We start from the raw sequence: 25,676 nt of genomic DNA, 5'->3' as shown, positions 1-25,676 counted from the left end.
ATTTTCATAAAATGTTTTGCTAAAAAAGGATTTTTTATTGATAGTTATGTTCTTATTATACAGGAGTGGTTCTTGTAGAAGCTCTTCATGCGTTGCTGGTCCATGGTTACGCTTATATTTAGCAAAAGTTGCCATGCTATCTTTCCAAAACATATTAGGAGTAACATTTGCTAACAGTGGATAATCATTTCCAAAAAGTGTCAAATTGTGAAAATTTACAACAGCAGTAAGTAGGTGTTTCCACTTTTTGTCATAATCATCATTAATCAATTTCCTTATCCAAGTCAATTTCAGTGCATCAACATATGAAAATATATTACTCATTCCTAATCAATGTTTTTTTTAACCTATCCAAACAACCTGTGATTTGTCATAATTAATCCTCAGTCCAGAAATTCTAGCAAATAAGTCTAATGTATCGATTAAAAGTTTCAAATGATTTTAGAGCCATCAAGAATGAATTCAGTGTCATCTGCATATTGTGCAATCAAGTACTCTATATCATCAACTTTTATGCCATTTATATGTATATTTTTTTAATAAGAGCTGATTAAATATCAGCACATAGTAGGAAAATGTAGGGGGATAAAGGATCTCCTTGTCTGCAGCCACGACAAATTGGTATCCAAGGTGACATATTTCCATTTATGATAAGACAAGATTTAATATCATAATATAGGATTGATACCCACTTTAAAATACTATCACCAAATCCATAAAATTTAAGTGTCTTATTTATAAAGGACCATGATACAGAATCAAATGCCTTCTCAAAATCTACTAGTAATAGCATTCCCGGACCATTTTTAGATTCTGTGTAAAGTAATTAGTCATATATCATACGTATGTTATCTCCAATATATCTGCCAGCCATAAAGCCCATCTGTGGCCGTATGCACATGTCGGGCGTAGCTAATGTCAGGCGTAACACACTACGTCAGGCTTAGCAGCACCCTCCTCTTACACGTCATGCACAACGTCGGTTAAGCCTAGGCGTTACTATGCCCGACTTAATGGATTTTCGTCGAGGCGCAGTGTGCTATTTTTAGATTTTCGAACGTTTCTAAACCACCGGTAAAAGGCGAGAAACAACTTCACGGTACATCAGTTTCAGCCGTAATCATGAAAAGCCAAAGAAAACCGGGAAAACCCAACTTTACCGATGGATCCTGATGGAGAAATAACATGGACTTTCAAAATAGGCTTCACCATACATGTTTATTCTTTGAAAGTTTTTGATTGTTTAAATAATATTTACATAAGAAATTGACACATTTAGTGTAGTACACCATATTTTAAACCTTTACACAAGTATTAGAAGATCACACGTAGCCATAACTGCAAAATATTTAGGTGTTGTGAAATATTATTTTTCATTTACGTTAAATTGATGCCAAACAGGTGCGCGTGCTGCTCACAATAAGATACGCAGTCAAATCGTCTAATTGTTGATATATTCGGGACACTATTTAAATGGTAAAATCATTCATTTTATGTTTTGTCTAAAGAGTGTGAAATTCTGACATAGAAGCCGAGACCTTTTATACAATTAATGGAAATTAGGTAAGATATATACTAATCAGCAAACCAATGTCGTCTTTTTCCGACATTGCGAAATGCATAAAATAAGCCATGACGTCAACTAAAATGTTGTATTATCAGTAATTTCATTACATTTGAAGATATGGCTAGTACTCTGTTAATAATAAGTAGTACATTGCCATCTTTTCTTATAAATTGTGAAACTACCAAAACGTATCCGCTCTCATTGTTGAACTTTGAATTGGAATAGTTTGGTTCACCGTGAACACTACATAACGAAAATATAGCGTCCATATCCACAACAACTTTTCTCCAAGTGATCTGAGTTACATTGACCTAGTGTTAAGCATAGCGAAGTTATGCCCCGTTATCTTTATACGTGTATGACCTCTCTGTCGTCGGTTGATGTCTTAGAAGTAAATCCATTTTTGGCACTTATCGCGAGTCATATATAATGTTGAGCGTGTAACGTTAAGCATTACCACATAAACCCATTTCATATACACTTATGTCGTTCAGATATCAGGCTGTAATTTCTTCGTTCACACTTTCTGTAAAGATGCCAAATTAAAAAGTTCGTAGCAGAGTGCTTTTATCGGTGCACGACAAAAAGCGGAGAAATTGACAGTTTTTCAACGCGTAACAAAATTTTGGACAACATTTAGCAGTGTCTATTTCTAAAACCTTTTGAAAATGTGCAGCTGGAAAAAAAACCTCGGCACCCAGTGCCGCCATTACAGGGCTACGCCTGGCTTACGCCTGCTGGGTAGGTGGCGTAAATATAGAGCGCTACGACTGGCGTAACTTTAACTACATCTAATATGTGCATACCGGTTTACGTTACGTCCTGGCGCACATTTTACTTATGCCCAGACTAGAATTTACGCCCGACATATGCATACGGCCACTGGTCTTCATCTATAAAATTAGAGAGAACTCTCTTTAGTCTGTCAGCAATAACTGATGATAATAGCTTATAAGAGGAATTAAAAAGTGAAATTGGGCGCCAGATTTCTTTGCTTATCTCCCTTTAGAATACAAGTTATAATTTCCTTGTCTTTGTGTCCAGATAATTCACCAATATTGTAGCTACAATTCAGAGATCTTAACAGGAAATCTCCCAAGTCAAGCCAAAACATCTTAAAAAATTCATATGAAAAGCCATCAGAACCTGAACTTTTGTTATTTTTTTACTTTTTAAGTGCTGTAAGGAGTTCTTGTTTAGTTATTGGGCCTTCAATCTGATCTGATTCAGTCTTATCAATCTTCTTTACATCTTCAGATAAGAGTGATTCGAGTTCAATATCTGTAACTAAATGTTCTTGAGATGCATTGTTGACATCGTGCTTCTCACTCATGAACGACAGAGGCATCCAAGTTGGGGTTAAAAGTTTAATATACCTTCTTCGCACATCGGCGGTTACATTTGAACTGAGCATGGGAAACACATGTACAGGTACTTCCGGAAGATACAAGGGAGTTAATTGTTTTTGTATTTTACATACCGCTAAAAACAAATGAGTAAAGTGACTGATGCGTATGTACAATATTCACAAAGCAATATAACTACAGTTTACTCCAACATGCATAGAGGTTTTGGTAATAACTTGTTGCTTCTTCTATAATATCATCCTTATTGATTAATGTTTTCCCATATTTCGATTCTATTTCTTTCATATTTTTACTTATATAGTTTTTGTTCTCTAGATTACAGAAGTATTTACTTATAGTTTTTACCTTCATCAATCCATTTAGCCTTGGATCTAATCAAAATCCCATCAAGCTTTGGTTTACGTATTTGCTGCAAGTCTTGTTTTTTAGTCTCCAATTCATGAAGTATAGATTCATTAAAATTCTTTTCCAATATTTCTATCTCTGAAATTAACTGGCATTCTTTTTTATCTCTTTCCTTTTTCTTGAAAGAAGCATACGATATTGTTTTGCCCCTTATTTTCATAAGCAGAGTTTCCAGGAATAAATGATCATTAATTTGAAATTATACATAGTTTAAAACATCATTATTCTGTGAAAATTATATATTGGTATAGCATATTCTTTTTTACTTCATCAACATAGGTTTTGTCCTGCAGTAGCGAGTTGTTGAATTTCCAATATGTCATTTTCTTGGTTGATTTCTCTATATTTATTTTAAAGCTAATAAGAGAGTGGTCTGTTCTATATCCTGAGTTTATATTAACTTGATACATTCCTACAGAGATTTTCAGATTAGAGAAAAAAAAGTCAAGTCTAGCTTGTTTTACTGGTTTAGTACGTCGCCAGGTATAGTGTCTAGATTCAGGGTTATTCTCACGCCATATGTCAATTAAGTTTAATTCTGCAATAACTTCCAGTAAATAATCCCTTGCCTTAGGATTGTTAACATTCTTGTATAGTTACTAGTGTCTTTATCTGGATCAAGGACAAAATTAAAATCTCCTCCCAAAACACAGGAGTCATTTCCAAATTCTTTAAACTTTGTCAATATCATTTTATAAAATTCTGGAGAGTCTAAGTTTGGACCATAAATGTTACCTATTGACATTCTACACCCATTCAAAGTAATATCTATCAGTAGGAAGTTACCAGAATCATGTTTGTAAATCTGATGTATATTGTGCTCAGTATTACAATCAAGCAGAAATGCTACGCCTCTTGACTGACTTGAATGACAATGAGGACAATATCATTTGAGGACCCCACATAGATCTTATATATTTCTCTTCCTGGAATGTAAAGTGAGTATCTTGTAGAAGGTAGGAGGAGAAATGCTTCGAATGTAAATAATTTAAAACATCTTTTCTCTTACTGAGGTCCCCCAACCCCCTACAGTTCAGTGACCCACAAGAAAATTCACCTGCCATAGTATAACAGTACTATTTGTAATAAAACATGAATATGGCTAATAAATTCCATCCACTCACCATACACACACACACACACACAGAGAACACATAAAAGAAAGAAATGCTAATCTTTGCTTACTAACTACTAAATTGGTTGAAATAATATGTATATTGTGATAAAAAAAAGTATAGACGCACATGTGCATCACTCCCTAAATAAGAGGTGCTTTCTGTTGAAGCACATATGCAGCTCTCGCTGTGAGAAACTGCTAATTACCTGAGGCATATATCCATCACTCGCTGTGAGAAACTGCTAATTACCTGATGCATATATCCATCACTCGCTGTGAGAAACTGCTAATTACCTGATGCATATATCCATCACTCGCTGTGAGAAACTGCTAATTACCTGATGCATATATCCATCACTCGCTGTGAGAAACTGCTAATTACCTGATGCATGTATCCATCACTCGCTGTGAGAAACTGCTAATTACCTGATGCATATATCCATCACTCGCTGTGAGAAACTGCTAATTACCTGATGCATATATCCATCACTCGCTGTGACAAACTGCTGTGACTCTGGTTACAGGCCGGGAGAGCCACAAATTCAGAAACAGATAGCCTAAATTGATGTGGCTCTCCTGGCAATAGTTACGGTTGCATGAACATGGAATGTGGCTCTCCCGGCTATGCTGTCAAAACATGCTTAGTGATTCAAACGCATTATCGTATTTAACAAAACAAGACATGTTTCCTCATAATTTTATTCAGATCTCAACAGGTTGTGTTTCTATAATTAGCACAATATGATATACTAAAAGATATATTACATATAATAATAATATCACATAATTGAAAGTGCTCATCTTAAATTCCTTAAATTAGCTACGGTCTTAGATATAACACCCCAAGCTTTATGGTTTATGGAGAACATGGATGACAACCTATTCAGCTCCAAATCTCTAAATGATTAATTACTTATTGGTGCAAATTGAAATTTTCCCATCCAGCAACAAAATAGTAGCTTTCATTCTAGATTATATTATGGATGATGCTCCCTGGCTAAATCATGTGAAACCTATATTTTGTAAATGCGGCTTACCGGATGTATTTGTAAACCCCTTTCATTATACCCAATCCTGGATCATATCAAAATCTGAATCAATCCTGAAAGACCAGTTTTTACAATCGTGGACCAGTGAAATGAATAATTCATCTAAAGGACAATATTAAAAGATTTTTAAAAACTCACCTTCACTCGACAACTTACTGCTATCTGAAAATATTTGGAAACCTATTCTATATTTTAAAACATCTAACCATAAATTGCTAGTAGAAAGTGGGAGATGGACGAATCTCGCAAGAGAAAAAAGAGTATGTAACCTTTGTAACCGCAGTTAACTGGGGATGAATTCCATTATATCTTTAGATGTTCATATTTTAGCCATCAATGCATCACTCACCTAGAAAATAGCTCTTGTTCCTTCCCTAATGATGAACAATCAAGTATATTGTCTGTAATTATTAGTAAACTTACCTCTGGGTTGTGTTAGCCTTTTCCTCCGTCACTTGGTGATGTGTTACAGACTCCCTTAGATAAAAAATTTAATAACAAAGGGAAGTAATCCTTACCTAGATTATACCTGGTCCCGCTCGATTACCTCCCTTGACTCGCTCTTCTGCTCGTAATAACCAATACGTGTCATATTTTCCCTCTTAGTGTAGGACCTGTGAACATACAGTGGGGAGGTAAGGAAATGACATTTCGGGTGGGTGTAACGTGTCCAACCCAGAGGTAAGTTTACTAATAATTACAGACAATATACTTGATTGTTCGTAATTATAGGCGTAAACATTCCCTTTGGGTTGTGTTAGCCAGAATCCCACATACGGAAGGTGGGTTGTTCCAGCGTACACATTTCAGAGAGAATATTTACCTCTATTAATGTAGTCACAATTCTGTATAATTGACCATGATACTTAAAGGTCACATGCAACCAAAAAATCAAACATAATTAAAACACAATTATCACTTATTCATTACATATAATATACATTGCTGGTTATGAAAAAACATATAAACAAAATTATAAGCGTACAATCGCAAATCAAAAGTGCAATATTGTGTACTTGGGTTTACTTCCCAAGAAACGAAGCAGCCGGGATACCGAACCCAGTCAGAGCGGGTGGGTGTGCACTCAAGTGTAACGACTGGTTCATTTGCAGATGCCCTCACGGGTCATTGTGTGTGCATATATAGAGATGTTGGGTTTTGTAAATACATGCTCATTTTTTGTGTATAACATTTTGCAATCAACAGACATCATAACATGTCATGTGTTCAAGTATCACACCTGCCTGTCTGTGTAATTACATAATGTGACAGAGACCGAACTCGGGCCATAAATCAATGCATTTTGTTTATGGTGTATAGCCTGATTGGTGTTAAGTTCAAATTGCATGTGGTCAGTGATAGCAGCTGTGTATTGAATATTGTCATTAGCAGACAGGCAGGCAGACACACAGGTGTCAATAAAACAAGACATTGAGTTTAGTCTGTGACAATGACATATCTATATCACAGTTGGAAATTCTGTCAACGCTAAATAATGGCATTGCTTTTAAGTATCGAACTGAGAAAGTGACTCGGTAAGAAGAACGTGTGGTGAAATAGACAAATGAAATTATATAAACAGTTAATTTACTGTCATAACATATAAAAAGCTCGCGCCTGTGAGATATCAACAAAACATTAGTAAAATAGTTCACACCAAAGCCTTCACGGAGTATTCACCGGACAACCGCTTCCAAGTTGCGCGAACCTACTTCACTGCGCACGTACTATAAACGCAGCCCAGCTGTTGAAACCCATTTCCCCGAAAAGTCGGGGGAAAATTAGTGAAACGTTTGAACTCCGATTTCGCGCGTTTTTTTTCATCGCGTTATTTTTCAACTTTATAAGTTGAATTTGCATTTTTGACGATTTGTTTCGGTAAGTCCATACCGAAAGGTATCAGAATCTGCAAAGTGGTGTTTTACGTTGCATGTGACCTTTAATATGGTAACAATTAATTTATGTAGCTTAGGTATTTTATGAAATATATTATATTTAATGATAACTAAGTGTAACTTTCCACCACCAAAAAAGGTTCCCTTGGTGAGATAGGATGATTATAAGGAATGACGGAGACAAGCAGAATACTGTTAGTTATGTGGAATAAAGAATTATAGTATTTTATAGCGTGATTTCCGGTTTTATGACGTCACTTCCGGTTACATGTGGTTAGATAGATAACTTGAAATTCGCATAATCATTCCCTCACCATGAATGAAGAGTGTATATAAATTATAAGAAGAAAGATCTTGATTCATCACCTGGGAAAGAAAGTGTTAGTACTGGAGTCCTTCACCAGATCAGTGATGTTCTACAACTGTCTCACCTCATAATCCTAACAGATTCCAGCATAAGTTGCTCCATGATGAACTTGTGGAGATTCCAGTACACCCCCCAATACAAGCCGATAGAGAGGAAGCTAGTGCTCTGATTTCGTGCGATGAAAAGCGTACATTAACGTAATCCTGGTTGCATCCTTGATAGGCAATCGATATCGTCTTGCGAAGCCATGCAGATAAAGTGTTTTTAGATAGTTCCGTCGTGATGTGTTGTTTACAAGGAAGAAACAGACGACGGCGCTTATGACGAAAGGAGTCCGTACGATTTGTGTACCAACAGAGTGCCCTGATTGGACACAATAAATGAGATCTATCTGACCGAGAGGAGTGAGGCAAGATACGCTGGAATAGTGCTCTGCAAAACGAAGAGAGGAGAAGTCGATGGCATGTATCTCCGAGACGCGGGCAGCCATGGCAAAAGCTAGTAAGAAGGCATTCTTGAGTGTCATATACATGATAGGCACCGAAGCTAAAGGTTCAAAGGGTGCTTTAAGTAGGGCTTGCAACACGAGGCATAGATCCCACTTAGGGAAGATCGATGGAAGTCATTGAGTTGGAAGGAATGGATCAAACGATGCAAGGAGATCTCTGAGCCGACTTGTAGTCCTTGGAGATTGCAAACTGAAGCAATAGCAGAACGATATCCCTCAATAGTACCAGCTTTGAGCTTTCTCTGTGAGTGCAAATAAAATAGGAATTCCCGCTATCATGGGAATAGTTATAGGCTGTCCCAGGAGGTGTCGCTGAGTCCTCCACTGGGTGAATCGTTTCCATCTCGCGTCGTAAAGTAAGGCTGTGGACGGGCGGATGGCCTGAGATATGGCATGTATGGCGTCAGATGTAAATCCTTGTTTGTGTAGGGAAGAGTGGATAGTCTCCACACGTGAAGGTTCAGAGCTGTGATGTTCGGGTGGAGCACTAACGACTCTGGTTGAGCCAGAAGATTGTCCCAGAGAGGTAGAACAAGAGGTTCTTCCATTAGAAGTTCCAGGAGAAGTGGAAACCACGGTCTGGCCGGCCACTCCAGCGCCACTAGGTAGAGAACACTGATGTTGTACTAGTTTGGCTAGTACATCCGGGATGACCTTGAAAGGGGGGAAAGCATAAGCTATCATGTTGTCCCATGACACTGACAGAGCGTCTACGGCCCAAGCGGACGGGTCTGGTACCAGACTGATATAAACAGGTAGTTGGGAATTCGACGCGTTGCAAACAGGTCAATGCACGGCGTTTCCCACCTCTGTTGAATCATGCGGAAAGCTTCTCTGTGAAGAGTCCACTCTGTCGGTAGAAGTTGTCCTTTCCGTGAAAGTGAATCCGCCAGTAGATTCATGTGTCTGGCTTTGATGGCGCACTTGTGGAGATCCACTAGTTGGTACAGTTTCCGCGTGAGATCCATTAGGAGGGAAGAATGAGTTCCCCCCCTGCTTGTTGATATAAGCCACAACAGTGGAGTTGTCCGTGGCTATCATGACAGACTTGTGATATAGATGATGCCACCACAGGTTCCATGCGCAGAGAACTGCCAGGAATTCCAGGACGTTGATGTGATAAGTGGATTCCAATGGTGTCCAAATCCCTTGAGCCCATGTGGGCACCCCACCCCGTTGCCGATGCATCCGTGTAAATTGTCAAATCCGGTTCTGGTATGGGAAAAGGAGTGCCGTGGAGGACATTGTGTTCCTGCGTCCACCATACAAGTTCGCGTCTGACGACAAGAGGAGGAACCACATCCAGATCCAGATCTATTGATCTGCACTGATTTATCCAACACTGAGTGTGATGAAGATGTAAGCGGCCTCGAGACGTAAAATCCTGCATGGACATGAGGGATCTGACTAATGACATCCAACTTCGGAGAGACACTAGTGGAGTGTCGATGAGGAAGAATATACGATTCCTGACTGTGCTCCAACGATCGCGATTGGGAAATATATGGCATGTCCTGGCATCCAGTATGGCCCCTAGGAATTTGATGCGTGGAGCAGAAACAAGTCCGGATGTATGAGATGTGTGAACACATGGATGATAAAGTTGGTGTGATGGATGAGAATCCAAGTACGAATGTGGCGGGCCAGAAAGTCATCCAGGTATCCGTGAATGGTAATGTGTCTGAGATGAAGAAAATTGAGGACAGGATTCATTACAACAGTAAAGAACCATTGGGCTATGGAGATCCCGAAAGGTAGCACTTGAAACTGAAAACGTCGACCGTTGATGGCGAAACTTAGATATTTCTGGGATTGTGGATGGATCGGGATATGTAGGTAGGCATCTTTCAGATCCAGACTCGTGAATTTTGTGTCTGGACGAATAAGTTTGTGGACATTCCGGAGTGACCCCATTGTAAACTTCGGCGGCCGGCAGAGGAACTGTTTGTTTAAGATCTTTAAGTCTATGATCATTCTCATCTCCGGTGTATCCATCTTGGGCACTAGAACAACCGGGAAGTAAAATCCTGGAGTGCAGTCGTGAGGGAATAGCTCGACAATCGCCTGTTTGAGAAGTAATTGCTGAATAGCCGTGGATGCCGCTGATAGGCGTGGGCCTGTAAGGAAAAAACGACGTCCTATTGGATGAACTGTTAAAGGTGGGAGACGATTGAATTGGAGGTAGTAACCCGTCTGAATTACCGATAATATCCATGTATTGTCTGTGAGTTGAGTCCAGTTTAGGTAATACTGAGAGAGACGGACCCCTACTGGGGATGTTAGCACTGGTTGTTGAAAGTCCATAATCAATCTCAAGTCCGTGGGCGTTTCCAAGTCGAAAGGAACTGAGGGTTGTGGTGCGTGAATGGACAAGTCATCGTTTACTCGAAAGGAACGAAGACCCCTTGTCCGAGATGGTGGCAAAGCCTGCTGGTTCGTAGGTCTTGGTGGTTCAGACTGAGAATGGGCTCTATCAAAGGCTGATCGTTGCTAACGCTGTGGAGGGGGAGGGCGGGAGACAGACGAGCCTCTTCTTCCAGGTGTGAGTGAACGAGATGGTCGAGCTTGGGCTAAGAGAGCAGAAGCCAGCTGTTGATTAAGACTTCGTGAGACTTGAGCATCCTGAGAGGAGATAGCTTGAGCACACTTGCCATTAAAGAGGGATGAGGCTTCAACAGGCTGTTGATACAACTCATGTTTGGCCGAATCAGGGATGTTCTTAACACCATAGAGCATATTTGAGCGTTCCAAGGTAGTTAACCGACCCATAATATTCACTTGCATGGTAGTAACGTCTGCCACTGCTTGATAAATCACTTCGAGAAAGGAGTGTGCCAATGCAGATAATTGTGCCGACATGGACACCATTGTATCAGGTTTAATTCCCAGCGTAGTCATCAAAGACTGGAGGAAGCAGTTGTCATACCCCAGAGGCAAACCAATTGATATAAGAGAGTATATCAACTGAGGATAGTGCCGAGTTATCCATATCCTTTAACTCCCTGTGTGATACTAGTATCTTGGAAGAAGAGATGCGAGGAATGTGTGGATCCAAGGAAACAAAATCTTTGTCCAAGTCCGGACTAGAAGCTGGGAACAAGCGGTCATGTATGCCATACGATTGTTTAAGTTGAGTTTTGGGTAATGATTGCGGAGGAGCAAGCTTGGACATTGACTCATTAACAGACGACAAAGCTGACCGAACGACTGTGGAGTGTGGTAATGTAAGCTGAGGTAATCTTTGTGGAGCCATTAATCCCGAAGAACCTAGTTCCGCTGGAAGATACGTGGCCACAGCTGTGGACGGGGGAGGCATGGTGCACGGCTTTAGTTCATGCAGTAAGGCAATCCTTTCCGAGTACGCCCAACCAGGAGAAAAATCTGGTGCGTCTGTATCCATAGACGGGACTGTTAATATGCCCTCATGCATGGCAATCTGTGTGTCCGTAAGAGGATAAATGCCTTGATGATCTGGTCCCATAATGTCGGAAAAAATTGGAATAATAGGGGGATTGTCAATGTCAATATGATCACCACCGGCTGGCGGCAATGTAGTAACCTTTGGTTGAAAAGCCGTGGAAGCCGTAAGGGTGCTATCCAAACCCGAACCCGCGGAGATTGGCGCCGTGGCCTTGTCTAGGACGGTGGATTTATTAGCCAGTTGGGACTGGGACAACGCCGTAGCTGTCACCAATTCCTCAGACTGAGCTGGAGGATCCGTGGAATTGTCCGTGACAAACCGACTGTTCTCTCTCATTTGTAATTCCTGACTAGAAACGGATGGCTGCTCAACCCGAGAAGCGGCTATTGAGCGTTTCAAGTCCTTAATCTTACTAAAACTCCTTTGTTCGAGATCCTTGAGCGCCGAACCAAATGAAGCGTTCAAATCTTCCTTAAAAGACACAAGCATTGATGATAGAGAATGTAAGTCTAAAGTTAATAAATCTTGGCACATCAAACAGCGGGAAGAGAGTGAACATGGAGGATCCGTAGAACAAGTTAAGCATAACGAGTGAGGGTCTTTATCAGTATAAAGTATAAAAAATGGCGGGAAAAACTTGAGCAAGTCACAATAAAGTATTTCACACAAATAAAAGTCAAAAGTTCTGCGACAGTACTAACCAATTGAGTAGCTGTAGAAGGTCGAACTTGTACGCATAAGGTTGAAATCCAAGGAAGTCAATAACACGTCCTCACGTGAGTACAGAGGAAAATATGACACGTATTGGTTATTACGAGCAGAAGAGCGAGTCAAGGGAGGTAATCGAGCGGGACCAGGTATAATCTAAGTAAGGATTACTTCCCTTTGTTATTAAATTTTTTATCTAAGGGAGTCTGTAACACATCACCAAGTGACGGAGGAAAAGGCTAACACAACCCAGAGGGAATGTTTACGCCTATAATTTCTCTACATATAAAAAATTGATGTCAAGTACTAAAATTTCAACAATTAAACACCTATCTAAATTTATCAAATGTATATGTTCTAGATTTCAGTAATCATTGTGTATATTCCCTGTCACGTTCTTGCATACTTTGTATATTCTGCATTATGCAGTCATGTACCACCGGAGGTGGTTTCATTTTGAGTAATAAACTCTGAGTGAAGAAGCTAAACACCACAATTGTGAGTAGGAAAGAGGAAAGATGATTAGTTTCTTGTGAAAACAATATTATACAATGTGGTTAAGAATCATAAATAGGGAAAGTCTTTTACCGGTATTGCTAAACACCACGCTTGTGAGTGAAAAAGATTATTCGTTTCTTGTGAAAACAATATTATACATGGGGACACTCTTTTACCGGTTACGGTAATCCATTACTTAATTCATCTATTGGAAATGTGGCTTTACCGGCCACAGCCATGTAATTGAAATGTGGCCATCACGACAATAGTCATTTTTTAAATGTGGCTTTCCCGGCCTATCACCGTGACTCTCGGCCTTAATGAGTTAAGTTAATATGAGAGAAAGAAAGATTCTTTATTCCTCCAGAAGATCATCCGAAGATCAAACATGTTATATAAATACAGGAAAGTTTCAAAATTGATATAGATGTATATACAATTACTTTAATCAAGATGATTACCTAAAGCTAGAATTGACATAAGAACATACATGTACATGTATATACAATTGATTTATACAAGAAACTTCCGAAAATGGACATACATCATTATACACAAGTTATGCATCAGCTCAAATCATTTAGTGTAACATTGTAGGCGATGTCGTCTTTTTCGGCAAATGTATAAAGAAAATCGTAAAATAAGTGTTTCCCATGTCTCTTGATCAACATAATCATTAAAAGCAGTTTCACCTCCAAATTGAAAAGAGAACATTTCGAGTTCATCCTGTAATTCAAAGGCAACATAGGTTTCCACATCAAGAATGTCAATCACAAACACAACAAAATTGTTTCTCTCAATGTTATTGTTCACAGTGTAGTAGTACCTGGTATATGAAAATCATAATCATAAATACATAAGTATTGTTCAAATATTTTACCAAGTGATGAGATTTCAGTACATATTTGGAGAGCAGATTTATAATCAGGGTGTAAGTATGCCAAATGCCAGAGAATATGATAGTTTAGCTTGCAATGAACCCATGCATAAAGCGCCATGTTTGTATTAATTGAGGTTTGCATAACTCATCTGTGTTCTTCATAGCTATGTACAGATGTATTTACAATTTTTTGCCATTCATACTTTGGAGGGAATACACCCACTTTAATATGTTTTTCTATGTGTACATGTAAATTATATTTATAGAGTACTGATAGTAGATCATCACAGATTGAAGGTGATTTTGTAGACGTGGTTATTGCTGCATAAAATATGTTTTGGGCAAAATTATTACAGGAGATTTTGTATAGACGTCCAAGAAAGATGAGTTTACATTTGTCGATGTAACCAATAAATATCCACAATTCCAAATTTGCAATAGTAGAGTCTGTTGATGATCTTTTATCAATACAAGCAAAATATCGCTGTGTAAGTTCAAGTGTTGACCTCTAATGTTAGGTAATATTTCACAGTCATAGATACTTGTGGTAAGTATCATTCTCAGCCAGATTTTGACACATGTAAATTGGTGGAGTTGAGAGTGATGAAGTCACACAGATCTTAGGGAATTTATGTTCTGTTTTGCTTTCTGACAATACCTATAGATTCTTGTTTTTGTTGAAAAATTATCAGTTAGGAGAACACCTCCATATGTAGTTGATTCAAACGGAGGGATAGGCGTATTGCCAAGGCGGCACTGAATGTTAGAATAAGTGCATTATCTTTTGCTGAAGACAACTATAGTATTTTAGTTGGGTTGTAGGTCAAACGTCATTTCAAGGCATATGACGAAACGATGTCTAATGATGATTGTAAACCTTTAGGTGATGCAGTAACAAGCGTGGTATCGTCAGCAAGCAAGACTGCAGGAACATGCATACCATATACACAATTCTAAGATGCCTAGCGGTTAGAACAATCGAAAAATAAATACATTATGAGACAATAAAGGTATAGTTTTTTGATGACGTAACAATTGAATGACGTTTTCCCGTCACTGCGCCATTCTAGTGTGCCCCCTCGTAATCGAATTATTTTACATTACGTCACAATGTAAGTGACGTCACGATGCATGTCAGTTGTCATCGCCTCGTATGGCCACCTACAGTAAACTACTCCGTTGCATCCCGTTTCTTGGTTTGCAGTTGCTTCACGCAGCTAACATCACTGGTGGAAACATTACGTTTATGTTTTACGATGGTTAAAATGTGTCAATTCGACTCACAAGTTTTCAGCAACACGGTAGCGTTAGCAATGTTTACATTCCCAATGCAATGCGTGGAATGTAAACGACTACTCAGCTTCATCTGGATGTACTGATCTAAACTTGCGTTGGTAGTAGAAATGCGGCGTTCATATTGCCCCATATGGTTTCGCTAATGACAGATGTAATTAAAATAATTCAGAGAAGATATTTAATCCGAGCGTAAACCGTCACCAAACTGTTATGATTTGTTTTTTTCTGGTAGCGTTAGTCTTAGCGTGGGGGGCAGCCACATCAATAGAACAGCGAAACCAGTTAGCCCTGTGCGAGGATTCTTAATTTAGGTCACCGACACCGTCATTTATTTTCTGCCTTAAATTAATTGTAATTATCCTTAGAAAGTATTAAATTTAGCATCTTAGAAAGATGTAAAGTTAAACTCTACCCAATGTGTTTTGTAATAAAGTATAGTTTTGCCCTGAACTATTATAACATCAAAGCACTTTCGGACTACCGTCCTCGTGCTTTAATTATAATTGTTCAGGGCAAAACTATACTTTATAGTATAGTTTTGCCCTGAACTATTATAACATCAAAGCACTCGGACTACCGTCCTCGTGCTTTAATTATAATTGTTCAGGGCAAAACTATACTTTATTACAAAACACATTGGGGTAGCTATAGCGAACTTTATTTCCTAAATAACACAATTGGCTTCTCTGAGAGAAGTGATAAGGTCATTTATAAAAACAAGGAAGAACCAAGATGAAATAACTCTTCCTTGACAAACACCTTGCTTGACACAATATGTGTCTGATCTCTCACCCTGGTAACAAACAAAGGATTCGCTAACAGTATAACGGTGATGTAAAAGATCCCAGGTATTACCTCTTATACCAATTTCATATAATTTATAAAATAATCCATCATGCCAGATTCTGTCAAAGGCTTTCTCGTTGTCGAGAAAGACAGAGAAAACAGCAGAATCTCAATGCATATCAAATTGAATACTTTCCATGAGTGTGAATACAGACATAATGGCTCCATGTTGGCACCGAAGCCAAATTGTAACATGTCTGGAAAAAGTGGCCTTGATTTTGTTAATTTATGTTCGATTCTTTTAAGAAGGAGCTTCTCTAACAACTTACCGAGACAAGATGTTAAGATGATACCTCTGTAATCTTGTGGGTCACTTTTGTCTTTTTTGTCCTCATATATTGGTAATAACCATACCGAGTCTATATTCCTTTGGGGCATATTGAGAGGTAGTGATAGCATTTAATAGTTAACATAGGTGAGTGATGATAAAGTCACCTGCAAATATAATGTGTTCATGTGTTATTCTATCAGGGCCAGGGCCCACTTGCACAGAACGATCTTAACGCTACAATTATTGTAAATCCTTAAGATCGCGATCTTAGGCTTTGGCTACAATCACCATCCACTTGCACAAAGCAATTGTAGGCTAAGATCATTGTAAGTTACAATCGAAACTTACAATTGGTCCGGACCAATTGTAAGCAGCTAAGATCATTGTAGTCTGTGACAAAATGACGTTCAAGTTAGTGTCTGTTTCACGAAAATAATCAGCTTTACGTTTGGAGACTGCTTTTATATTGCATAAAACTGTGTGGTTCGCCTCAACTGATTTAACGTCAGAAACATTGTTATTTGCAGTAGTGAACCACATACCTATCATAAAGTACTATTCCCACCTGGTTCAGTGTTGTATTATGATAAGGGTCTTAGGTCCAAGTGATGGTTCCGGTGGTCCCCTTATCTAACTGACGTGCTGGTCTGCTTGGGGGAATTAACTCAGCAAAAGAGTCCGAAGTCACAAGAAGCTAATCACAATTTTATTTACAAGAACGGAGTAACATGGGGTGGCCACAGAGAGTCAGTACAACCCTCTGGGCTGAGGGCTAGAGCTGACCTGTGTTGGGAGTCTAAACCCTACTGATGGACAAATGCAGTTAGAGACTTTTTATCTACTTTTATCTACAATTAAAACAATAAAGAGATTGTGATTGGTTGACAGTAGTAGATACAATGATTGTCCGGGACTCTGCAAAGCCTTATTTCCCAAATAAGGCTTTGGTCGGACCCTTAGCTCTTGCTACCATTGTATCTACTACTTTTGAGCCCCGTTAATTTCCCACCCACACGTGGCACTACTGTGACACTATGTCATGTTGACATCGATGAAACAGTTTAATGTGAATCGCCTATGATATCTTTGGTGTTCGTAATAAAGGCTTGCCGGGCTTTTTGTATCCCCTGTTCTATGTACTTTTTTTTCTCGTCCTCGCTGATAGCAGCAGACTTACGAGACTTGGACCGAATCTCTTGTTTCATTTCATGTCATATTTTGTGAGTTCAGAGAGGATTGAACGAAACTCCTCCTCCGAGATCTTACTGTCAGTGAGTGCCGTGGAAATACGCTCACTTATCGTGTTCAGCTTTGCTTCGGCTTGAGAACCCTGATCTCGCGTCGTGTTTCAACGCCTTACGATGCAGTCTGCGGGATGCAAACTTAAGCACCAACCCTAACACCCCTGTCACCCCAGCTGTTATTTCAATGCCTAGCACTACAGGTGCAGCCACGATGGTAGCTAACAACCCAACACCTGCCTCCCCTAGTCCCATGCTGGTTGCCATAAGGGCAGTATCAGTCCCATCCACGGCATTGAAAGCTCTATGGTACTTCTTATATAGTGCTTTCCGCGTGTCGCGGTCTTGTTCTAGTTGGTGTTTTACATCACACAACTGCCTCAAGCGGAACCCGTCTACGGTTTCCAGGGTCTTCGCTACTTCCTCTACGACTGGGTACAGCCCCATCCTATAATATATATTACAAAAGATATTTTAATTGGGTTTCATTTAACCTTCGATTAATGTACTTAAAGCTGATAATGCTTAGATTAGCGTGCGTGTAAAAAATCAGGGTCTTAAAACTAAGTCCATTAAGGAGACGAACTCCATCAAGGCTTGCTAAAGGTTCGTTTCCGATACCTTAGTAATCTGACAATGTTGGTTATTACACCTGTCTTCCCAATTTATCACCATATCCTCTATAATGTAAATATACTCACCAGCTATATCTCCGAGATAGACGTCTATGATTAATGTGTAGTTTTCCTCAAACAATTCTATTTAATCGGTAACTGAGAAATTTGATCTCTGTCTTTACCTTCTCACTGGAAACTAACATGTTACCCGAGATGTCTGGTATTGGTGTGACTCGTACACTAGATTCGAACGAACGATCCTATAATCATACCGTTGTTCTTAATCTCGGAGATAGTATTATTTTGATTCAAGGAGATATAAGGTGAGGCGAGGGTTAAGTTGGCTAACCATTCAGGCTCTTTAAAATCTGATAACGGCATCCGCCTATACACGTTGTCTTTGAAGTGCAGGATGTATAAGGTGTCTTCCTCACCAGGCTGATCGAATCCTCCGTGTCCCCTAAGGCCTTAAGTGTAGTGTTGGGGCTGAAGCCAAGACATTGCTATAATACTATTACGATATAATTTCCAACTGGTTTTCTGATAATAGTTCAGGGGTGCACTTCACCCCCATGAAGTGTATGTTGTCGGGTAGGAATATCTTGGTTAGTGATATCGTGTCTTCCACGATCACGGTGACACCCTGCAGACTGGTTTTGGAGTCGACACCCACCCGCACGTAAACGTTGCAAACGTGATACTGGTGTTGTTTCCCCCACCGGAGTTTGACCCCCTTCACGATCTCGACATCATCCCGCAATGGTTCCCCTAGGTAGACTTGGATGACCAGTGTTGAGTTCGCCGGTAGACTCTCCAGGATGTTGACCACGCCTTCAAATTCAGACACCAACTGCAATACCACGTTTTGCATGCCTGGTTTACTCGATAGCATATGGGCTGCCATACTGGCGAGTGGGTTGATGACTACGCTACGTCTCTGAGTCGGGACGTAAGCCACTAGCAGGGTTCCGTTGATCACGACTTTGTTTAGGTGGTTGTCTTTGTTATCCGTGAACACGTAGGGGGAGCCGAGCCTAATATTGAGAAACCAGTCGTCCTTATCGGGTAATAACACCCACTTGTCTTCATCGGTGAAGACGAACGTATATGGTTTGTTTCGGGCGATGGTAGTGCTCTCAACATCGTCTAAGTCGAACAGTTTGCCCCGAGCGATGGGTATATTATCCAGTTATCATCACCGGTGTTGACAAGGGTGTACTTAGTGTTGACTACCGCTCTTGTGGTATCTACTATATCACTTAGGTTGCTACTACCACCGATGGAGGGGACTTCAACGCGTTTGTAAATGCTGTTTTTCAGTTGCAAGGCGTACAATTTACCATCTACTCCGGGGTCATCGAATCCGTGTGTGTCCCCGAGGTCGGAGATCCCCACATTGATGCATTTTTTCAACTTCATTCCAGGACCTTGTGCGCTGGTCATTTTATGTGCAGCGTTATGCTGAGGTATCCTATATTCACGGGATTGTGATTTATATCTAACACCGATATTATCAGCCCTGAGTCAACCTCTTATACTGCCGCGGTGAAAACGACTCAGTTCTACTGTCGTTGTATTTCTCCGTTTTCACCGGTACGGCTCTCAGTATAGTGGAAGGGTGACCCCCTTGAATGTTGTCCGTTGTGCTCACGTGGTTGAGATGAATGCACAGCTCTCGGTACGGTACTAGGTCGGGTAACTTCACACCTGTGGCGGTAGTCGTTGGTTTTATCTCGTCCGGCGGCATACCGAGTGTCCTCGCCAATGGTCGGCTGAGCCTCAAGGAGTTTCCTCCGTTGTTGATTAACACCACTGTGCCGTTTGAGTCGTTAATTTTGAGTTCGGCTCCCAGGGGCTTGAAGACCTCGTCGCTGAGCGAGCACACGCTGTAGTAACCGTGAGTTATCTGGTTGCGAGTGCCACCGACGATCAGCTTATTGTTGTTGGCGTTGATGTTAGTCCATCGCGGTAGGTAGGTGATATCGCAGAGTGCGACTTCGAGTTGACCCGACGTGTTATCGATCGCGTCGTCAGCTGAGCGGCCTCACCGCTCGTTATTCCTGGAAGTGTTATGTACATGTTAGAGTATATAAACTCATTATATAATAGTTTTAAAATGTACTCCCCTGGTGTGTTTTACCCTAAACTGGACGTAGATTTCCCCCACATGAAGATCGTGGTCGCTGCTGGGTTGTATTTCGACGCCCAGTTCGTAGATGTGTTCGACAAGTATAAATTTTCGGTGACTAACGCTAAGGTAGTTCACGCTTGGTTCAACAAACCGATGCAGTTCTGGCAGAATCAACTCAACTTCGCCGTGTGGTGTGCTACAACGGGGTGTGGTGTGACATTAACCGACACTCAGCGTGGACCGCTGAGTCAGTCTGTGTTCACGTTCCACGTGTACTACCAGTTCAGGCGTATCCTCAAAGACATCAGCGCCCCGCTCCCACAGGAAAAGGCGTGGAACCCAGTAAACAACCAGTACGATAGGCGGGCCTACGAACGTATTTGCAACGAATTCGAACTGAACACGAAGACGGATTGGCATTTGCCGGGACCGAACCACGGGTTGGGTATCCCCATCATTCACAACATGCCCCTCGTGGAAGCCAGCGAGAAGTTGAAAGAATGGGGATACAAGTCGTATCATCACCTAACAACCAACGAGTGGGATGACCGTTACATGGCGTTCGACAACAGCAAGGATTACCGAGTCTGGAGGTTTGAGCAGGGGGCAGCGGATGACGTGAAAAAGTTCATGCTGGACACGCCGAGAGGGTTCACTTTCGTGCGGGGTAATCAGGTTAAGCGACTTCGATTCGAGCGTCACGTGTGGGCTGTTGGGTGCCCAGGCGCAAAGCGTTCCAACATCCTCGGTAAGGGGACTGCTTACGGCGCTCAGAAACAGTTCGTTGTCAACGTTGAGGATGCTATCAATGCTCCAGTTGATCTCCCGAGTGCCATCAAACGCTACCAAAACGTGTTGGAATACGCCAGGTCGAAAGTCGACTATGTCTTCGACGTGGGGCTGTACATGGCTCCGAGCGATATGCAACTGAGAGTAAAAAAAGTGGTGGGCTACAACAACGAAATAGTCATAGCCACAGCGGACCAAAAGTTGGGCGTCAACCTCGATGTTAACACCCCCCACGTCCCACCACCCACGACCGGTGAAACGGGTATAGTGGCACCAACCCCGGAGCCTAGGGTTCAACCAACACCCCCACAGCCCCAGCCTGCACACGTTCAGGCGTCCAATCAGCAGCACATCGATCGTAAAACAGCCCTGGTGGTTGGTGGGGTAGCTTTGGGACTTATTTGGTTAAAAATTCCTTAGCCGCTACGTACACCAAACCCACCACGGCGACGATGGCTGCCCACAGGTTTTGACTGAGCCACGTGGCAGTTTTAGCCAGAGCGCTCAGCAGCCACGAGACGATGCTACCCAGGATGCCGGGTAGGGCTTCGGCGGCCTTACCAGCCAGTTTAGCCAGGGCCTCCCCGAGTTTTTTTATCCAGGATTTGACGCCCCCAGCACTTGGTGGTGTTGGTGTTGGTGTACCACTGCCGCCGGCAGGCGTCAATGACACCACCAGGGTTGATATGATGAAGCCCAATGCAGTCAGAATGCTGGCGATGGTGATCCCTTGCTCCCGGAACAGGATCCGAAATCCTGTCAGCTAACGTGGTGTCTTGGTGGAGGACTCGATCAACGGTTTCCAGCGCCGCGGCTGACCTGGGATCGAAGCTGGTCTCGGAAGGAGGATGCCGTTTCCAGCCGGTCTTCCTTTCCTCTTCCAAATTACGTATTAAGTTCCTCGATGGTGGCTTTCAGAGACTTCGTCCTCCGTTTCACCGAGTTTGACCTTTTCATGGGCGATGTGGTCGTCTATCGCGTCCAGTTTGGCCGTGTTGTTCACGAGATGTCCGCGAATGGTTTGCATGGCCATGTCCAGCCCCCGCAGTTCCCGAGCGGTAAATTCGAACCCGGGTAAGGGTTTGTCATGGTAGGTGGCCAACAGCTTTTCAATGTTATCAGTCATGTCTTGATCCGATGTGGCGCCCCTGACGGCTTGCAGATCTTGAACTGCCTCCTGGGGAAGGGCTTTAGGTTGTGCGCCACCGTAATCTATGAAACCTAGTTCATCGCGGATCAAGTCACCCCCATGGCGACTGCCTAGTGTTGATAAGGCAAGCGGTTCTCTCGTGCGCTTATTCATGAGATCGAATTCCGGGTGAGCCCTCAATCGCAGCGTGCCCTTCTTATCTACAGTAAACTTGGCATAGTCTCGCCCCCACGGCTCTACGTACTTTTTATCCCCTTTTAAACCATCGTAAAAACCCGTTGACGGCCTGCTTCACGAGTTCGTTGCTTTGCGTGAAATCCCCCCCGAACGCCTTGGGCACTGTCATCCCACATATCATCCATAGGGATGTACTCATAACCGCCTTCAGCCATTATTTAGTATTAAAACTTATATATTTCATTTATATAACAATGTATGGTAGAAAACTAGATCCTTTCCGAAGATCAAGAGAGCCACTAGGTGTCAGAGCTGTGCGCCAGTCGGTGACCATCACCAACAATCCCAGCAAGATAGACCAGAACCAAACGCTGCTGGTTAGATTCCCAAACCTTGGCGAGAATGACCTCATTGTACCAGGCACGGTTCGACTGGCGTTCAACCTCACGTTGACCTCTGACAACGACAAACGCGAGCTAGTGCGGAACGTAGGTCGAGCCATCATCAAGAAAACCACCATCAAGATCAGCGGTAACGAGGTGCTGAGCATCGACGACAGCGACGTGTTTCACTGCTACGGGGACCTCTGGAAAAGCCAGGGAGAACGCGTCAATGACGTGTACCAGGGCATCAGCAAATCGGTTGCGCATAGGGTATGGCTTCACGCAAGACCAGCTAGACAAGTTATCGGACGGTGACAAGGCCATCGCCCAAGCGTACCGGAACAGGTTCTGCGTGCCGCTCGACTTCGAGTTGCTCACGTCACACGCGCTGTTTTACCAGGCCGCGCTGGGTGATAGGCTTGAATACGAGCTCATGTTTAACAACTACAGCAAAGTAGTGCGTACGCCGAACGGCGATGAGGCCAGTTACGTCATAGACAACATCTCTCTGGAGTTCGACATGGTCACTAGCCCGGAGCTGGCCAGGCAGGTTCGAAGCCAGTACTCAGGGAAGTGGCCATCCTGTACGATCGCATACTGAGGCATAGATCAATCGTGCGGGATAAGAGCGACACTGTGTGGAATATCAACCTGAACATGCCGGCGCGATCGATGAAAGGCATCCTGGTCGTCCCCGTGGAGGATTACGAGCCATTTCCAGAGGGACAGCGAGAAGTTTTTCAACCCCGAGATTGAAAAGGTAGAAGTGACCATCGAGGGCGTGCCCAACCAGCTGTTCAGTCATGGTATGAGAGCATACCAGCAGTGGGATGAGATAAAAAAGCTATCGGCCATCAAACAACACCCATGCATAACCAAAGACCTGGACCTATCCTCCGTGCAGATCGGTGAATACCTGACCACCAAGTACGCGCTGTGGTTGGACATGTAATCCACGGATGATGATAAACTGCACGGTAGCGGTAGCGGTGAAATTATATCTGTACGTTATTATGGACGCGCAACTTAATATAGACAATGGGAGATTCGTGCAAGCCATCTACTGATGGCGGCAAGCCATCTACTGATTCGCCATCGCGACCCACACTGCGCCATAGTGTGTGGGCAGACTGGTTGTGGGAAGACCGTTTTCGTGTTGGATATGTTGGAGGGGTACTACAGGGATGTGTTCGACAACATCGTTATCATGTGCCCTACTCTGCAAATGAATAGAACGTACACGGAAAGACCTTGGGTGATGACGGACCCTGACGTACACAGAGTCGACCCGGGGACACGTCTGCAGGACTGGTTGAAAGCTTACCATATGAAATTTAAAGGGGAGTCGACGCTGTTCATACTGGACGACTGCAGCGCTAATCGCAAGATAACAAAAAAGATAAACATGCTATCGTACCTGGCCTTCTCTGGCCGGCACGCAAATCACAGCGTCTGGGTGCTAACGCAGAAGTTCAACTCGGTGTTGAAAAACCTCAGGGAGCAGACGCGATGGGTGGCCTTATTTCACTGCAAGGACAGGGATTCATTCGAGGAGTGTTTGAGAGAGAACGATGTGATGAGCAAACATGATAGGGAACGTGTGAAGAAACAGCTCGCTGAAACTAAACACGCTAAGCTCGTGCTCAAGACCGACCAACCCGTGGCCTATAGGGTGTTTTAGCTTAGCAATGCTTAGCAAAAGCTTAGCAATGCTTAGCAAATGCTTAGCATTTAGTTATAGCTATGGTATTTGAAGTGTTCGTCGTGTGCAACTTAACCTTCATTTCTCTGTGTTTTGCCTGCATAGGGTATTATATTGTTAAAACTACAACTTACTTGTTACATTATAAGATGGAGTGTGAGGAATTGCTAGAGCAACTGTTGGTGCCAGTGGGTGAAGGGGACGATGATAAGCGAGAGAAACTGGTGGCGTTGGCTGTTGGTGACAAAGCCAAACATTACTTTGGGGAGTACACACCCGATAAAATTCATAAAATGTCAGCCGAAGAAATCGATAAGCTGCACGCTAGATACGAGTCTAGACTCGGGGCAGAAATGACAAAGACAATAGGATCGGCTATGACCCAGATATACACTGGTATTGCGTCGTACTTCCTTCCCATCCCCCCGGAGCGCCGACTTTACCTGTGGGAAGCCCTTGAGAAAGACCCTTTTATCGAACACGCCTTGAGCTCTATCAGCTGCGTGCTGTACCACAAATACGGTATGTTGTTAGCCCCGGTGACGGCGGCAATTATCACGGCAAAGTATTGCCAATTTGAGGGGGAAAATAATAATAATAGTATAGATGGATGCTGCACAGGAGGAGATGGGGGAAACCCCCAAGGAGGAGACCCCTTCAGAGGAGACGGGGGAACCCCAGACCCCCAGGGAGGTGAACCCTCCCGAGGAGACCCCTCCCACAGTCACCAGGCAGAAGAATCCTAAGAGAGTAGCTGCAGGTTAAAAAAGGTGGTGTAACCAACATAAAATTATCACGGTGACTCACCCGACTCGACTCTTGTTGGCTGTAGGCGTAACTGCTGCCGTGGTTATCTCATGGTTATATACACGACACAGGGAGAAACCCCCACAATTAGAGGTCAACCCACATATCATGTTATAATTTAATATTTTTATATCATATACATAATGTCTGAGGGGAAAACGTTAAGTCAACGGCGCGCATACCACGCCACCGTGGTCGCCAGTCTAGCCGTAGGAATGCGGCCGGTTGACCAAAATGGTGCTTAAACAACCGACTATCAAGCTAGATTTCAACCTGCAGGATATGGGTATGCTCATAATGAACCTTGGTATGGCGATGGCCACAAAGGACATCCTAGTAAAACAAGGGATACTACCTGAAAATATTATGAAGTAAATATAGGATGGCTACGATTGCCATGATGGTCGGTGGTGCGTTAGTAAATGCCCTAGCATTTTCCGGGAGTAATTTCCTCTTCTCCGAAACTACGAGTCACACACGGCTG

The 25,676-nt window shown here is 42.3% G+C and overlaps 1 protein-coding gene and 1 long non-coding RNA gene across 3 annotated transcripts in view; one reads left to right on the top strand and one right to left on the bottom strand.

Annotated features, from left to right (window-relative positions):
* The window catches only part of LOC124285240, a 48,709-nt gene extending 42,660 nt beyond the window's left edge, over positions 1–6,049 (bottom strand). Inside the window, exons 1-2 of the long non-coding RNA XR_006900765.1 lie at positions 6,024–6,049; positions 5,644–5,667 (exon numbers count right to left, since the gene is read on the bottom strand). This is a non-coding gene — a long non-coding RNA (uncharacterized LOC124285240). The remainder of the gene's footprint in view (positions 1–5,643; positions 5,668–6,023) is intronic.
* Positions 1–25,676, top strand: part of LOC124285238 — a 290,116-nt gene that overhangs the window by 67,288 nt on the left and 197,152 nt on the right. The gene's annotated exons all lie outside the window — the stretch shown is intronic.

This window comes from Haliotis rubra, unplaced genomic scaffold, assembly GCF_003918875.1.
Source record: "Haliotis rubra isolate DU_JTF1 unplaced genomic scaffold, ASM391887v1 Scf356, whole genome shotgun sequence".
In the NCBI taxonomy this organism is placed as follows: Eukaryota; Metazoa; Mollusca; class Gastropoda; order Lepetellida; family Haliotidae; genus Haliotis; species Haliotis rubra.
The sequence above is the reverse complement of the archived record's forward strand: the minus strand, read 5'-3'. Positions and strand labels throughout refer to the sequence as shown.